The sequence below is a fragment of the Triticum aestivum genome, chromosome 1A (assembly GCF_018294505.1).
Source record: "Triticum aestivum cultivar Chinese Spring chromosome 1A, IWGSC CS RefSeq v2.1, whole genome shotgun sequence".
Classification (NCBI taxonomy): domain Eukaryota; kingdom Viridiplantae; phylum Streptophyta; class Magnoliopsida; order Poales; family Poaceae; genus Triticum; species Triticum aestivum.
In genome coordinates this window covers 424431579-424449203 of record NC_057794.1, presented here as the reverse complement: position 1 = coordinate 424449203, position 17625 = coordinate 424431579, and positions in this window count along the sequence as shown.

Sequence of the window (17625 nt, the reverse complement as noted above, 5' to 3'; positions counted from 1 at the left end):
TGACATCGACACAATCCTACAAATGCAGGCTGACAACACCCGTTCTTTCATGACTCCCACGATAGACGGCGGCTTCATCCACGCTCCGGTCCCTTGAGTCGAGTCGAAAGCAGTGATGCTGTGTCTAGTTCTGAAACATCGATTGGCTCATGTTGTAATTAAACTTTAATGAACTTGTAGTATGTCTCTTTGGTTTCGAGAGTCGTTCAACTTAAGATGTAATCGATGCTATTAATGTCTTGCTTTTCTCTTTCGATCGTTCTGTTGCATACTTATATATTGCTTATGTATTGTCTGTGAATTGGTACTAACATTTCGTTTGGCTACTGCATAGCGATGCCGTGGTATGTCGTGTACAAGGGTAAGGTTCCCGGAGTCTACGACGACTGGGAGGAGTGTCGGAGACAGGTTCACCGATTCAGCGGCAACAATTACAAAGGGTACGCCACTAGGGCCGAGGCCGAATCTAGATACACCCGCTATCTAGCGGGAGAGGGGAGGGAGCGTTGGAGGAACCGGATGAAGACGAGTTTCATCGTGATGATGCTCATCGTGATGACCGCAGCTCTCTTCTATGTGATGGTAGTTTAGATGATCGATATCGACTTGTAATGTGAAGACAAACTCGCGGTCTCGAGACTTGTAATATAATGTTCTATCTTTGTTCGGTCTTTTCAATTCGGAGACTAATATGATGAATTGTATTCGGAGACTAAAATGATGAATTGTATTCAGAGACTAATCTTCTATTGTATTCGATGAATCTGTTGTTGATGTGTGCTGTTTATATTTTGTCCAATTATACATTTTGTAACCTGTGCAAAAAACAGAAAATTAAAAAATAAAAAAACCTAATATTCATACTAATGGCGCATCACATCATAGTGCGCCATTAGTATGCCAAAGGATACTAATGGCGCATCATTAAACAGTGCGCCATTAGTATGCCGAACTTACTAATGGCGCATCTCGTTGTCGTGCACCATTAGTATGCCAAAGCACCTGGGTATACATGGCCCCCTGGGAGGCATACTAATGGCGCACTGTTATATATACTAATGGCGCATTTGAGGTGCGCCACTAGTATACCAGATACTAATGGAGCACCCGTGGTGCGCCATTAGTAAAATATACTAATGGCGTGCCACTAATGGCGCACCACTAATGCGCCATTAATGGCCAAATTAGGTGCACCATTAGTAGGCCTTTTCCTAGTAGTGAGGGGAGGCGTAGGAGCTCATAGTGGAGAGGAAGAGGTGGTCAGCGAGCTCGGAGGCGACTGGAGTTCAACAAATCGGGCGACGGCGACCGGCAGGTCCGAGGTAGAAGACGAGCTCGAAGGCGTCTCTTCAAGGCGTCCGAGCTCGTGGGACTGGGCGTAGAGGTGCGCCGCAGCGAGGCGGTGCTCGTGGGCTAGCTGGCTTGGCATGGGGAGGTCGATGGCCATGACGAACGGTGATGGTGGCGACGGCTCCATTCGGTGGTGGTGGGGAGAGAGAAGAGGAGGGGGAAGGGGTCCAGGGAGAGAGCGAGGGGGTCGAGAGGGAGTGCGTGGCATCGCGGAGGGAGTCCAGAGCGACGAGGGGGCAGCCAGGCAGGCAGCTGCCGGCGTGGCACGCCGCGACACCGTGGCTGTCTTCCCCTCTGCCTTCTGGCAGGAGGAAGAAGACGCCCCTGCCCTCGGTGGGCCGGCCAGGTGGCTGGGCTGCCAGGTGGGCTGGGCCTGCAGGTAACATAGGTAGTCTCTCTCTCTCTCTCTCTCTATCTCTCTCTCTCTTCTATTTCTGTTTTTTCTATTTTCTTCTGTTGTTTTTGATTTAGTAAAAATACTAAACCACTTGGTAAAATCCTGAAAATAATTTTAGGCACCTTTGAAATATTTCCCAACAGCCCTCAAGTACTTTTAGGATTATTTGGACAATTAAAAATATTTATAAGATTTAAATGTCCAAATTCAAATACTTATGGATTAATTCAAAAATCCAAAGTGTCCTAGAAAAATGTGCACCATTTTTGGCAGAGGTTCTACACCAATCCAAAGATGATGAACATTTTTGGGAAGGCATTTTGGGTTCATTGAAAATATTTTTATTTGAACCTAGTTGAATTCTTTCTGATGCTAGGGTTTGGTCAATCCCTATTTCAACTTAAAATAGAATTTAAACATGATGCAACAAGATGCAAAACACCAGGCAGTACCATAAGCTAGGGATGTGACATCAGTATGTACTCCAAATACTATACATAGACTCCAACAAGGCAGCCGAATACGAGGCCTTATTGCATGGTCTCCGGATGGCTGTCTCCATGGGCATACAACGCCTAGAAGTGCGCGGGGACTTAAACCTTGCAATATCTCAAATAAATGGAGATTTTGATGCCAAATATCTGAAGAAGGCAGCTTATCGTAATCCATCCAAAAATGTCGGCTCGGTTTAAGGGGCTCGAGTTCCATCACGTGGCCCGAGAAAGTAATCAAGCGGCGGACGTTCTTGCTCATATCGGCACAAAGCGCGACCCCGTCCCACCTAATATCTTCCTAGAAAGGCTTTTTAAGCCACCAGTGGTGTGGCAAGGGGAAAGCTGCACCGCTAGTCCGGATCCGAACACAACCCCAGATGCACAGGACCTTGTTAGCAAGGCCTTCCGTAAAGGGTTTTATTGGCCGACGACCCAAGGAGATGCACAGGACCTTGTCCAACGTTGCGTCGGATGCCAACTCTTCGCCAACCAAAGCCATATGCCCCCACCGCCCAACAAGCGATCCCCATCATTTGGCCTTTTGCGGTCTGGGGACTAGATATGGTCAGACCCCTTAAAGGAGGAAGCCATAAGAAAAAATATCTGCTGGTCATGGTGGATAAATTCACTATGTGGATAGATGCCAAACCAGTTAAAATGGCCGACTCCGGGCTGGTGATAGAATTCATATCCGGCGTAGTACACCGTTATGGTGTTCCACACAGCATCATCACTGATAATGACTCCAACTTCACAGCCGATGAAGTGAAAACCTGGTGCGCTAATCTAGGCATCAAGCTTGATTACGCCTCTGTCTATCATCCGCAGACAAACGGTCAAGTCGAATGAGCCAATGGTCTTATTATGAGTGGCATCAAGCCTAGACTAGTGTTGTCTTGGAAAGAATCAGACAAGCACTGGGTTGAGGGGCTCGACTCCGTACTCTGGGGGTTGCGGACCATGCCCAATCGCACTATCGGATACACACCATTCTTCATGGTGTACGGAGCAGAGGCAGTGTTACCCTATGACATTATTCATGACTCATCTCGAGTGCGCATGTACGAAGAGAGAGAGGTCGAGCTGGATCAGTAGGACAACATAGATGTCCTGGAGGAAGAGTGCGACGTCGCTAAAGCCCGTTCCGCATTTTATCAATAGCAGGCTCGCAGGTATCAAAGCAGAGAACCGTCGGCAAAGACTTACAACATTGGCGAACTTGTTCTACACCCGCCGGAGAAGAAAAAGCACAAACTCAAGCCCAAGTGGGAGGGTCCCTTCATCATCGACGAAATTCTCAATGGAGGAGCGTACCGCCTGCATAATGCGTCAGACAATCGCCTAGAGCCGAACCCCTGGAACGCGGCCATACTATGAAGGTTCTACGCCTAGAGCCAAACTCTTTGTTTGTCCCCTTCTCCTTGTTGCCTCCTTCACCTTTTCTCTCTTTTCGTCTTTTCTTTTTTTTGTCTTTAAACTTTCGTGCGGTTAGACCGTGCACCCCTGACGCACACATCTTCAAATATGTACGTCTATTATACCTGGGGGCTTTGAGGGAGTCCTGGACTAAGGGGTCCTCAGGCGTCCGGCCTGTTATCTGTTGGGCCGGACCGATGGGCTATGAAGACATGAAGACCGAAGATTATACCCGTGTCCGGATTGGAATCTACTTGGCGTGGAAGGCAAGCTAGGTGACCGATTATGAAGATTCCCTCTTATGTAACGACCGACCTCCTGTAACCCTAGATCTCTCAAGTGTCTATATAAACCGGAGATCATAGTCCGGATAGGACAGATTCATTACCATATACTCATAGGCTAGACTTCTAGGGTTTAGCCATTATGATCTCGTGGTAGATCAACTCTTGTAACACCCATATTCATCAAGATCGATCAAGCAGGAAGTAGGGTATTACCTCCATAGAGAGGGCCCGAACCTGTGTAAATTGTAACACCCCGGATGTAATTTACCTTATATGTATCCCAACTCTTGTCGTTTCCGGCGCTAAATTATTTTATTTTCCTCGGGTTCGGGTTTTTGTCCGTGTGTTGTTGCCTTTGTCATGCATATCATATCATGTCATCATGTGCATTGCATTTGCATACGTGTTCGTCTCATGCATCCGAGCATTTTCCCCGTTGTCCGTTTTGCATTCCGGCGCTCCTACCTCCTCTGGTGCTCCTTTCTACCTCTTTTCGTGTGTGGGAGTTAAACATTTCTGGATTGGACCGAGACTTGTCATGCGGCCTTGGTTTACTACTGGTAGACCGCCTGTCAAGTTTCGTGCCATTTGGACTTCATTTGATACTCCAACGGTTAACCGAGAGACCGAGAAGGCCTCGTGAGTGTTGCAGCCCAACACCCTTCCAAAGTGGCCCAAAACCCACCTAAGATCTCTCCATCATCTCGGTCGTTCGATCACGATTGCGTGGCCGAAAACCGCACTCCATTTGGAGCTTCCTAGCTCCCTTTATGCCTATATATAGATCCCCTCCCGAAATTCCCGGATCTCCTCTTCCCCTAACCCTAGAAATCAGCTCCGCCGCCATCGGACACGTCCGTCGCCGCCGGGTCTCCCCCGCCGCCGGCCCGCCCAGCCAGGGGAGAGCCCCCGAGGCCCGGTCTACCCGCGCCGCCCGATCCACCTCTTCGCCGCCCCGCTCCACCCGGTTCTTCCCGGACGCCGGCGCCACCTCGCCGCTGTCGTCGTCCGGCGCGTCCACGCCGCCTCACCTCGCCGTCCACCGCCCCTCGCCGCGGCGCGCCGCCCCGCTCCAGATCTGGTCGGCCATCTCCTCTCCGACGAGAGATCCGGCCGCCCCCGCTTCAACTCCGGTGAACAGAGTGCTCCCGCGAGCTCCCCGGCCATTCCCGGTTCGCGTGCCCGCGGGATCTAGATTCGGTGGTACAGTAAACCCTAGGGGTTGACCTCATTTGCCCCCAAGTCTGCAGTTTTTGCATTGTTCATCGCATCATAACTCCGCATCCGTAGCTCCGATTTGCGCGTGTAGCATATCAAAATGTTCAACTCAGAGAGTACATCATTTCATCTCATTGATCATTTTCATTTGAGCTCATCTTGATGCCCGAAATGCTGTTGGAAGAGGACTATCTGATATAATTGTCAGATCTGTTTCATCAAATAGCTATTTGTCATTTTTGCCATGATTAATGTGTGCATGATATGCTCCTGAGCTCTACATGAGTTTTGTTATATGCCATGCCATCTCTACAGAGGTGCTTACCATGTATTTTTGTGACATGTGTGGTGACTAGAACAAGATTGCAAAGTAGTGCATTCGTCAATGCTGATTTCAGGGACTTAGTTTTTCACTAAGTCCTTGATCTGATTTTGTCAATATGCCATATGTTCATGTTGTTTCCTAGTGATCCGTTCCTATTTTGAGGATGATCAATAAGGATGATTTGTTAACATTGTGGTGCTCTATCCATACATGTATTTGTTTGAATTTATGGAGCACCCTAGCTTGAGTCAATCAAGTTCTACTTTTGCTATTTCGTGAATCCTGGCAGATTGTTAACTTGTTAGCGATTTTGCCGAGGATGTTGTTGATCCGTGCATGCTATGTTGTTTTTATTGCCATGTCTAGCTTCTATGATATGTATTCGTGATGGGTGTATGCTTAGTTTGTCATGTCATGCTCTGTAGTGAGTGCATCGAGCTCATGAACATGCCTACTCGCTACCTGATTTGCATGCTCTAGTTTTTCACTAAGTTTGTAATCTGTTTATGTTTTTGCCATGTTCACATGCTTGCAATTGTATTATATGATCCCTTTTGGCTCAAGGTCACTAAAGGACTTTTGTTAAGTGCTTTGAGTAGCTTCATGTCATGCCTTTATTTTCCATGTTAAGTTCCTGTAGCATATAGTTTTCATGCTCCAAAGTGTGCTACCTAATGTTAAATTCCAGACTTGTGTTAATTTCACCAAGTCTGAAACATGTTTAGCAGTTGCACTTTTGCCATGCTTGTTTGAACCAGTTAATCGATGAATTGGCCGTAGCTCAGTGTTCATCTTTTGTCAAGCATCATGAATGGATCCTTGCCATGTATTTTGTTGTCATGTTTGAGTGCTGTAGCATAATTATCTTGATCCATTTATATGGCTACATGCTGATTATCGCAGACCGGTGCCATATTTGTTTTGCTTGCCATTTCCAAACCGTGCATCCAATTCCAGTGATCTTTATATCGATTTCAACCGAAATCACCTCACCTTTCCAGTGGCACTCTTGGATTTCCATGTTGAGGCCAGGTTCAATCATTCCTTGTCAAATCTTGCATATGCATCACTATCGCATCCCGCATAGCATACCATGTTCGCATCATGTTGTTTGAGCTTTGCACGTGGTTGATTGTGTTCCTTTGGCTTGTTTGTCTTGTTTGGGTATAGCCGAGAGACGAGTTCGCTAACGAGGAGCCCGTTGAGTTTGCTTATGAGGATCAAGTCAACTTTGACAACTTTGCAGGCAAGATGATCACACCCTCGAAATCACTTCTATCTTTGCTTGCTAGATGCTCGCTCTTTTGCTATGCCTATGCTACGATGCCTACCACTTGCTTATCATTCCTCCCAAATTGCCATGCCAAACCTCTAACCCACCATGTCCTAGCAAACCGTTGATTGGCTATGTTACCGCTTTACTCAGCCCCTCTTATAGCGTTGCTAGTTGCAGGTGAAGATTGGAGATCGTTCCTTGTTGGAACATTGTTTATTGTTGGGATATCACCATATTATCTTGTTATCTTAATGCATCTATATACTTGGTAAAGGGTGGAAGGCTCGGCCTTTTGCCTAATGTTTTGTTCCACTCTTTCCATCCTAGTTTCCGTCATATCGGTGTTATGTTCCCGGATTTTGCGTTCCTTGCACGGTTGGGTGATAATGGGAACCCCTTGACAATTCGCCTTGAATAAAACTCCTCCAGCAATACCCAACCTTGGTTTTACCATTTGCCACCTAGCCTCTTTTTCCCTTGGGTTTCCAAAGCCCGAGGGTCATCTTTATTTAAACCCCCCCCCTGGGCCAGTGCTCCTCTGAGTGTTGGTCCGACCGAGTAGAGTGCGGGGCCACCTCGGGGCAACTTGAGGGTTGGTTTTACTCATAGGATGTCTCATCTGAGTGTGCCCTGAGAACGAGATATGTGCAGCTCCTATCGGGATTTGTTGGCACATTCGGGCGGTGCTCCTGGACTTGTTTTACCATTGTCGAAGATGTCTTGTAGAACCAGGATACCGAGTTTGATCGGAATGTCTCGAGAGAAGGAATATCCTTCGTTGAACGTGAGAGCTTGTGATGGGCTAAGTTGGGACTCCCCTGCAGGAATTTGAACTTTCGAAAGTCGTGCCCATGGTTATGGGCAGATGGGAATTTGTTAATGTCCGGTTGTAGATAACATGTAACTTAGCTTAATTAGAATGAGTCAACCGCGTGTGTAACCGTGATGGTCTCTTCTTGGCGGAGTCCGGGAAGTGAACACGGTGTTGGAGTAATGCTTGATGTAGGTTGTTCTAGGATCACTTCTTGATCATAGTTGTTCGACCGTGCTTCTGCCTTCTCTTCTCGCTCTCTTTTGCGAACAGGTTAGCCACCATATATCCTAGTCGCTTGCTGCATCTCCACATATTAACTTGCCTTACCCATAAGCTTAAATAGTCTTGATCGCGAGGGTGCGAGATTGCTGAGTCCCCGTGACTCACAGATTACTTCGAAAGCAGATGCAGGGACCGTTGATTCCATTCCATATGATGCGCTTGAGCTCAAGTGGGAGTTCAACGAAGACTCACGCCGTTACTATGTGTCTTTCCTAGATGATCAGTAGTGGTGCCCAGTTGGGGCGATCGGGGACCGTGTCGCAATGTTGGGGTTGATCTTTTATTTTGGTACCGTAGTTGGACCATGAGTGTATTGGATGCTTGTAATGCTATTCATGTATTTCTGTGACGTGGCGAGTGTAAGCCAACTATGTACCTTTTTCCCCTATTATATTTTTACATGGGTTGTTGTGAAGATTACCTTACTTGCGACATTGCTTTCAATGCGGTTATGCCTCCAAGTCGTTCTTCGACACGTAGGAGATATAGCCGCATCGAGGGCGTTACAAGTTGGTAATCAGAGCCTTCCCCGACCTTAGGAGCCCCCCTGCTTGATCGAATAGATGGCGTTGTTGAGTCTAGAAAAATGTTTTGAGTTATTTAGGAATTATATATCGGAGAGTTTAGGAATTCTTTTTACTCCCCAGTCCCTTCATCGCTCTGGTAAAGCATCCTGACGTAGAGTTTTGACTCTTCTCTTATCAAATTTCACTAAAAAAATTTAGGATCACACGGGTATCTTGGAATCGTTCCGATCGATTTGTGACGAGAACATCGTTCTTGGTGCCTCCTGTCATTTAAGGGTTGTGGCAGTGTCCCGGGGAGTTGAGCTCCGAGGTGTTGTCGTCACAATTTTATCGTTGCAGTTCTGGAATACCTGAGTTTAGGTTCGCCGACATCGAAAATCTCTTTTATGCAGTTGTTGGTGAGATAACCTCGACGCCACCTAGTACTGGGGCGGGAGTTCGGGAGTATTGCCATAACTTGTATAACGGATGCTTTTCGAAGGTTGAGGTAGACGATTTCCGAAGTTTTTCTCGGTTATTTGTTGAAGGATGGATACAGCTGGTTGTAGGATTTGCTAGATTGGGGTTAGATATTATGCTTCCCCTGTATCCCCAACACCTGATTGCATAACCGGAAAGGTTCGGGAGTTTCATAGGTGGGAATTCTTGTAGCTCTAGTTCTTCTTCCACGGATATTTGGTTTGAGATTGGGTGATCTTTACCGAGTATTCGTTCTTGGTCCGTACCTTGTTGTCTTTTATTCTTATTCTTCTTCCTCAATTCTAAGTGGCTTCTCAATTTATGGATATCTGACCATTTCAATTGGAATGCATTCGTTCATTTTGTTCGGATGTGAAGACTATATGTTGCAATTTCAACCTGCCTGATTCAGCTTCAATATTTGTCTATCTATGTGCTAATGGATGTCAACCTCTTCAAGATGGCTCCGCCAATGCGCACGACTCTGAATCCTAATCCGCCACCACCACCTCCACCTCCGGAGGCATGGCAAGCTGTGATGGCCGCTACCAATGCAAACACGCAGTTGATCATGCAACTTCTTCAAGAGCGCAACCAAGGGAACCAACGCAACAATCAGAATCACTTTGCTACACTCGACCAGTTCCTTGCTAACCAGCCAAAGACCTTTAGCAATTGCGTTGAGGCAACCGACGTTGATGATTGGCTCGTGGACTTATGCAAGAATTTCAAGTGCAGTAACGTCAGACCTGAGGACTTTGTCAATTTCGCTTCCTTCCAACTCAAAGACCAAGCTGCAGAATGGTTTCAGCAGTACAAAGATTCCAGAGGAGGCCGTGTGATTACCTGGGATGAATTTCGTCAAGACTTTAAAGCTCATCATATTCCTCAGAGCGTGGTTGAAAGCAAGCATGAGGAATTCCGCAACCTAAAGCAAGGCTCTATGTCTGTCTATGAGTACAACAAGATGTTTCAGAAGCTCGCCCGTTTTGCTTAGCAGGACGTCCCTGATGAGAAGAGCATCATATACCAGTTCAGGGGTGGTCTCAGAGAAGAAATCCAGCTAGCTCTTGTCCTCTTTGAGCCCAGGAGGTACGATGAGTTTTACAATATGGCAATGAAGCAAGAGACTGCTCAACTGAAGTGCGATGTTTCCAAGAAGCGAGTCAGAGATGCTACTCCTTATCAGCAAAAGAGCAAAGGTGGCAGTGGATCTTCCCACCCACCCAACCCTGGCTTTCAGAACAAGACTTCGTCTCAAGCTCCAAGATCGAGTGATCCGTATCACCGTCTGCTTTCAGAGGTCACGTGCAACAAGTGCCAACAGAAGGGTCACTATGCCAACAAATGCTATAATCAGAGACGTCTCCCTCCTCCTCCTCCTGCGAGATCGGCAAGTACTGCTATGGTCAAGCATAACCCCAAGCACGCCAAGGTCAACTTCTTGAATGCAGCTCAGGTAGAGGACTCGTCAGATGTCATCATGGGTAACCTTCCTGTTAACAATGTTCCTGCAAAAGTACTTTTTGACACTGGTGCATCGCATTCTTTCTGGTTGTTCCTATTTGCATCGAAGCACAGTGTTGATACCGAGGTTATGCCCAAAGTCATGCAAGTTGTTTCTCCCGGCAAGCTTTTGACTTCTAGTTTGGTTGCTCCCGATGTCTCTATCACGTTGGGCGACTACAAGTTTTTGTCCTCTCCGGTGGTTCTTGGAAACTCGGATATTGATCTTATTCTCGGAATGGATTGGCTTTCTAAGCACAAGGCGCATCTTGATTATGCGGGCAGGCAGATTCAATTGACTCATTCGTCTAAGGATGTAATTGTATTTGCTGCTCGTGATGATACAATCCGTCTGTTCTCTCTCAATGAGAAGGGTGAACTGGATGCCATCTCTCAAATTCCAGTCGTTTGCGAATATCAAGATGTCTTTCCAGAAGAGCTTCCAGGAATGCCTCCGCACCGGCCAGTTGAATTCGTCATCGACCTTGAGCCTGGCACGGAACCTGTTTGCAAACGTCCTTACAAGCTTGGACCTGAAGAGTTGAAGGAGGTAAAGAAGCAACGCGATATTGAAGAGCGTATGGGTCTCATCCGACCTAGTTCTTCTCCGTGGGGTTCTTTTTGTGAAGAAGAAGGATGGAATGGACCGACTCTGTGTTGACTACCGTCCATTGAACAAGAAGACTATAAAGAACAAGTACCCACTTCCCAACATCAACGAGCTGTTTGAACAACTCAAAGGTGCTCATGTATTCTCCAAGCTTGATCTCCGTATTGGCTATCACCAGATTCGAATCCGTGAGCAAGATATTCCCAAGACAGCGTTCTGAACAAGCTATGGTTCATATGAATACACTGTCATGTCTTTTGGCCTTGTCAACGCTCCTCCGACTTTCTCTCGCATGATGAACTTCATCTTCAACGCCTACACAAATGACTTCATCTTGGTCTACCTCGATGACGTTCTGGTCTTTTCCAAGAACAAGGAAGATCATGCCAAGCACTTGTGTTTGGTGCTCGATAAGCTCAGGGAACATCAGTTCTACGCCAAGTTCTCAAAGTGCAACTTTTGGCTCGATGAGGTTTTTTATCTTTTTTTAGACTATAAACAGTAGGGTAAACACCCCACTGCAACTTTTATTAAATTAAAAACAAAAAACAATAGTCTGTTGGGCTTGAGCTAAGCCCAACTAAAAAACAAAGAAGACAAGAAAAGAGAGAAACTACAAAAAAAGAGAAGCTATACAACAACTAAGCACAAGGAACTAAAAAAACCCTAACAAGAAAAGCAAGGAGATCTATACAAATTATAGCAAAGAATCCAGCCAAGCAGAAAATTGCACTTCATATTTCTTCTTGATCCTGAGTTTGAGAAGCTTGAGTTCCTTAGTAAAAATGTGCTTCCAGCCCTGAAATGAAGGAGTGATATTATCAAAGATTTTGTTGTTTCTAGATATCCATATGGCCCATGATCCCAATATGATAATATCCATAAAGAAGGGGTATCTGAGTTTGTCTTTGAGGTCTTGAAATGCCTCCAGAACTGACAAGTTTGGTGTTCTTGAAGGAAAAATGTGGTGGGGTTTGTTTGTGCCCAATTAGCACCTTATAGGCTTTAATTGAGGAATAGAATTCATTCCCCCAGATGTTACTCCAAGTATCTAGAGCATCTAAGTATTCTGATTGTCTCATGGAAATGCACATGTCCTCCATTTGTAGGAACTCCTGATATGCCTGTGCAGTTAGGGGCAGATGGAATAAGTCTTGGAGATATTCAGTATTGATCACTTGTTGAACACTTGTCTGAGGGTTTCTAACAAAGGAGTATGAATGATCAAACTTGAGCTTGAGAATAAATTGATCCCACATATCATCCCAGAACAAAGCAGTTTTGCCATCTCCCAAATTGCATCTTGCTATAGCTTTGAACTGATCAATGAGTGCAAGATTGGATTTCCACCAAAATGAGCCCACTTTTTGATCTCCTAGAAGTTGGCCATTGCTGTAGTATGTTTCCCAAATTAGATTGACCCAAGGGATGTCATTTCTATTGTAAAACTTATGAAGGTTTTTCATGAGCAGAGTTTTATTTTCTGTGAAGATATCTAGAACACCCAAGCCACCCTGATTTTTAGGTCTGCAAACTATGTGCGAAGCCACTAGTGCTGGCCTCCTATCTTCCAGGTCAGGGCTCCTCCATAGACAGTGCCTTAAGTATTTGATGATCTGGTGTTTTATAGTGATGGGAATGTCAAGACAACACATGAAGTAAACTGCTAAGGAAGCTAACACAAATTTGACCAATATAATCTTCCCTAACTGAGTCATGAAATTGGAAATGCCAGTAATCCTCTTAGCAATTCTATTGACTATGGGCAAACACTGCTCTACAGTTGGCTTATAAATGCCCATAGGTATCCCCAGATAAGTGAATGGAAATTGGCCTCTGGCACATTGCAAAGTGTTAGTGAAAATATCTACTCTGTCTTCTGCAATGTTTAATGGCACCATGATTGATTTCCCATAATTTACTCTGAGGCCTGTGGCATCTGCAAATGTGTTGAGTAGAGCTTTGAGGCATACAAGCTGTCTGGCATTTGCTTGCAAAATAACAAGAGTGTCATCTGCATACTGCACAATAGGGAAGTCAGGGCATGATGTCACTTGTAGTGGAGGTGTTATTAGATCCCTAGCCATGGCTTTATTGAAAATTGATTGAAGCAAGTCAGCTGCCAATATGAACAGAAGAGGTGAAAGGGGATCTCCTTGCATAACTCCTCTTTTACAGTAAAACTTTTTCCCTGGCACCCCATTTAACATTACAGCAGAGGATGCAGAATTGAATAGCATGTGCATCCAGGTTATCCACCTTTCACCAAATCCCTTAGCCCTTAGGATGTCAATTATAGCCTGATGCTCAACAGTGTCAAAAGCCTTTTCAAAATCTAATTTGATAACAAGCAATTCTTCTTTTGACTTGTGACATTGATGAATATTTTCATAGGCCCAACCCAAACAATCTTGAATTACTCTGTTCTTTAAGAATCCATACTGATTGATATGAACCATCTTGAGAATGACTTTTTGTAATATGTTTGCCAGTAGTTTAGTAATGATTTTGAGAACCCCATTAAGCAGTGAAATTGGCCTAAAGTCATTAGGGGATAAAGGTACCTCCTTTTTAGGAATGAGTGTGATATAGGAAGTGTTTATGCTCTCCAAATTCACATTTCCAGCATGGAAGGCAATGATAAGTTCAGTAACATCCAGTTTGATAATGTCCCAACAAGCTTTGAGGAACTCATTATTAAATCCATCAGGGCCTGGAGATTTGTCTGTGGGCAAGTTTTTAACTACCTCTCCAATTTCTTCCTGAGAGAAAGGTTTCTCAAGGTCTTGGAATATTTGTGGATCCACTCTGTTATCATACAGATCCTGTAAATTGAAGTGCATAGTATGGCCATTGGATTGTCCCAGTCTCTTCTTAAAGGCTTCCCAAAGAATTGCAGCCTTCCCTTCATGATCAGTAATTTCCACTTGGTCCTCATTCATGAGCATGGCAATTTTGTTGTTCCTGTGATTTATTGAAGCCTTTGTATGGAAGAATTTTGTATTTTCATCACCAAATTTAACCCCCTTGATTTTTCCTTTTGTTTCCAATAAATCTCTGATTACTGAGGACAATTAGCAATGTTTCTTTCAAAAGCTCCCTACAGTTATGCTCAGTTATAGTGAGGTCTCTGAATTCCTCCAAGAAGTCCCATAGGAAAATACATTCATTCAACTCATCAATCTGCTTTTTAAGACAAGAAAGATTTTTTGCCCAAAGTTTGAGTGCTCTCCTCAAGTTCTTGAATTTAGCATTAATCTTCTTTGCTGGATCAATATAACCAACTAGGATGTTCCAAGCAAATTGAACAATATCTTTGAAAGAGGTGTGCTTCAACCAATAATTTTCAAATCCAAAAACCCTTGACTTAGGAATAGAAGTACCAATTTTAATTACACAAGGTAAATGGTCTGATATTGGTTTTGCAAGGGGCAAAGCAGTTGTGTCAGGATAAGAAGTCATCCATGCAGCAGAAGTGAAAAACCAGTCCAGTTTTTCAAGAAGTGGAGTTTCTTGCATATTGCTCCAACTGAACTGTCTTTCTTTTAGAGGTAATTCAGTTAACCCCAAATTACTAATGGCTTCATTGAACAGTAACATCTGATTGACATCTCCACCAGGTCTATTCCTATCATCAGGTGACCTAATGAAGTTGAAATCCCCCATAACTATCCAATCAACATCATCTGGCATTTGAATATTTGTAAACTAGTCAATAAATTCCAATTTTTCTTCAAGGTTGCAAGGTACATAAATGTTTTTGAGGATCCATGGTTTGTTGGTTGAAGTACAAGTGAACTTCATAGATAGAGAAAATTTATTCTGAAAGAGCAATTGCCCATTAAAAAGAGCCTCATACCAAGCAGTCAAGATCCCTCCTGATGCCCCAATAGAAGGTAGGAATTCAAATTTATTGAATCTTTGTGGACAAAAGTTATGAATATATGCCAGATCAAAAGGTTGTCTCTTAGTTTCTTGAAGGCACAAAATACCAGCAACACTTTCCTCAATTTTTTGCCTAATGGCCAGCCATTTTTCAGGAGAATTCAAGCCCCTAATGTTCCAGTTCAAGATGTTCCAGGATCTGTTTCTACTCATGATTAACTAACTGGGTGGAAAAGAGTGTGATACCAGGCCCCATCTCTTGGTATGTGGCCATACATATGCAAAGCATAGCATTTGTGTGAATGAGACCCAGTACAGTTTGAGGTGTCTGAACCCAAGTGTAACAGATGAAACACAACATTCCTGCTACAGAGCACAAAACTTTAAAGCCTTCATGGCATCCACAATTCCAGAGCATAGTCAAACAGATCAACATAGCAGTAGACAAAAGAAGGTACCAAGTTTTCAGTACAGACACTAAACATGTTCTGCTTACATCAATCATACCAGACTTCATACAAACCACTATCAAACTAGCCTTTCTCAAAATATTCCTGGGACTATTAGTAACTTGACAGTTCATGGTGGCACATCCTAGGGAGTTGTAGCACCAGTGACCTTGGAGACCTTGGCCACATCCTCCTGTCCCTTCTTCTTGGGACTTTTAGAAAGCATGTCCTGTGCCTCATCCTCAGACACCTTGCAAAAAGTTTTTGTCAGATTTTTGACCACTTTATTATGCACAATGGGAGGAATAGCATTACAAGGTAAGCAAGAGCTAGCATCACATGATTTCCTCCTATACCCATTGTTTTCTTTCTTAATTCGATCACTCCTTCTCACCTGGGTCTCCACAAGTGGCTCTTTGTCCCTTCTTTTCCTTGAGACAACTTCACCAAGTGACAACTGTATGACTTTATTAGGGGACACTTGCTGGACTGGACTTCCAGCTCCACTTGAGGAGTGAGCAGCAGGGCTTATACCCTCATTTTCCTTTCCCAGACCCATCATGATTTCTTTACAACTTGGAGCCTGTGAGGTAGCAGGTTTGTCAGGTATATGGAATAAGATAGTCTCTTCAGTGTCACAGTTTGCAGTAAGCATTTTCCATAGCTCAGATTTCAACAGGTGCATCACCCAGCCAAATTTGTCAGGAGTGAGGAGAAGGTGAATTATGAAGTTAAACCAACTTACAGGTATGGTAATTTTGAAGGTGTTTACTTCTGCCTGGGTTGCTGGAGCAAAGTGTTGAATCCATAGGTCCAAGCCTTCCTCAGAAATCAAATGGGCACCATCAATAATATCTAAGGTATGGTTTTGTACTAATTCATGAATCTCTAGTAGAGTAGGGGAATTAGTTGGATGAAAGGTGTTCATACCTTTACTTGGCCCACCAGTGGAAGTACCAACCTGAACAATAGGGACATCTGCTTTGCCCTTTAAATCCATTCTGGGCTCTGAGCTTTGTGCTACTTGAATTCCTTGTGGTAAATTATTTGCAGCCACAGTATCAATGCCCAGAGGACAAACATTGAGCTGAGAAGCAGATGTAGCATTCTCTTCAGTCACCTCAACCTGAACATTGGCTGTATTAAGGGGAACCACAGACTGAACAGGAGACACATCTGGCACAAGATTTCTATCAAAAGCAGCAGGAACAACTACAGCCCCTGGATTCACAACATGACGAACAGCTTCCACATCATTAACAGCCAGAAGAACCCCCTGAACCACCTGCTGTTCAATAATAGGTATGTTTGCAATGTCTTGCCCAAGATCCTCCTCCTCCCCATCTGCTTGTGAGCATTAAGAATGTTCTGTAAGCCCATGCCCAAAGGATTGTTCTGAGCACCTTGATTAACCTCCTCACTGGCAGTGTGAGTGTTAGACCAGATACCATCTAATAAGGAGACTGTAGTGGTAATGCTGCTATTGGGAGCACCATCCTCTTGTAAAACTTGCAGTTCCACTTGTTGCTGTGGTGGCTGAGCCTAAGGGATATTGGCTTGAGGGAATGCCCAGTGTCCTTGCTCCTCCTGCTCTTCCCAATCATCCCAGTCTTCCTGTTGAGCGGGCTCATTATGAATTGGAGCTGGATGGAAGCCAGGGAAATCATTGGCATGTTGTGGGATAGGGTGAGGGTCCACTCCAGGACGTGGAATAGGATCTTCATCAGCTGGGCCACCTCCCAGCATTTCCTCTAGTAAAACCTCCACAGAACTAGTCCATGATTCCTCCTCAAAGCACTCCCCTTCGGACCACCTTATACTTTTGGGGATGTCAATAAGTTCAGTGACTCTTGCTTCACCAAAATCATCCCTTTTAGAGCATCCTCTCTCTCCCAACTAATAATTCTTCCCCACTTGGCAATGGCAGCTGCAATATCGTCGGTGTTGCAGTGGTCAAATGGGACACCCACAAATAGCAGCCAAATGGTCCTATTGAAGTGCAATCTACGCCAGTTCGTGCCTTGATTGTGCTTAGTGAAAGAGATAAAAACATCTCCAAATGGGTGCGGGCTCTGCCTGATGAGATGATCTCTGTCCCTAACATGTCTGAACTGAACATAGGCCTCTCCAAACGGACAAGGCTGGATTTCTCTGAACCCCACTTCTTAAACCCCTTGAAAGAACTCCTCAAGAACTTCTCTAACATTGGGAAAAAATACCTCATTGGGATGCGGCTAAATGGTGGCAATCGCCCAGTCCTCATGCCTCCGTGGACGATGCGGCAGAATAGCCCTCGAAACCCCAGTGCGGACCTCCACCTCAAAAATCTG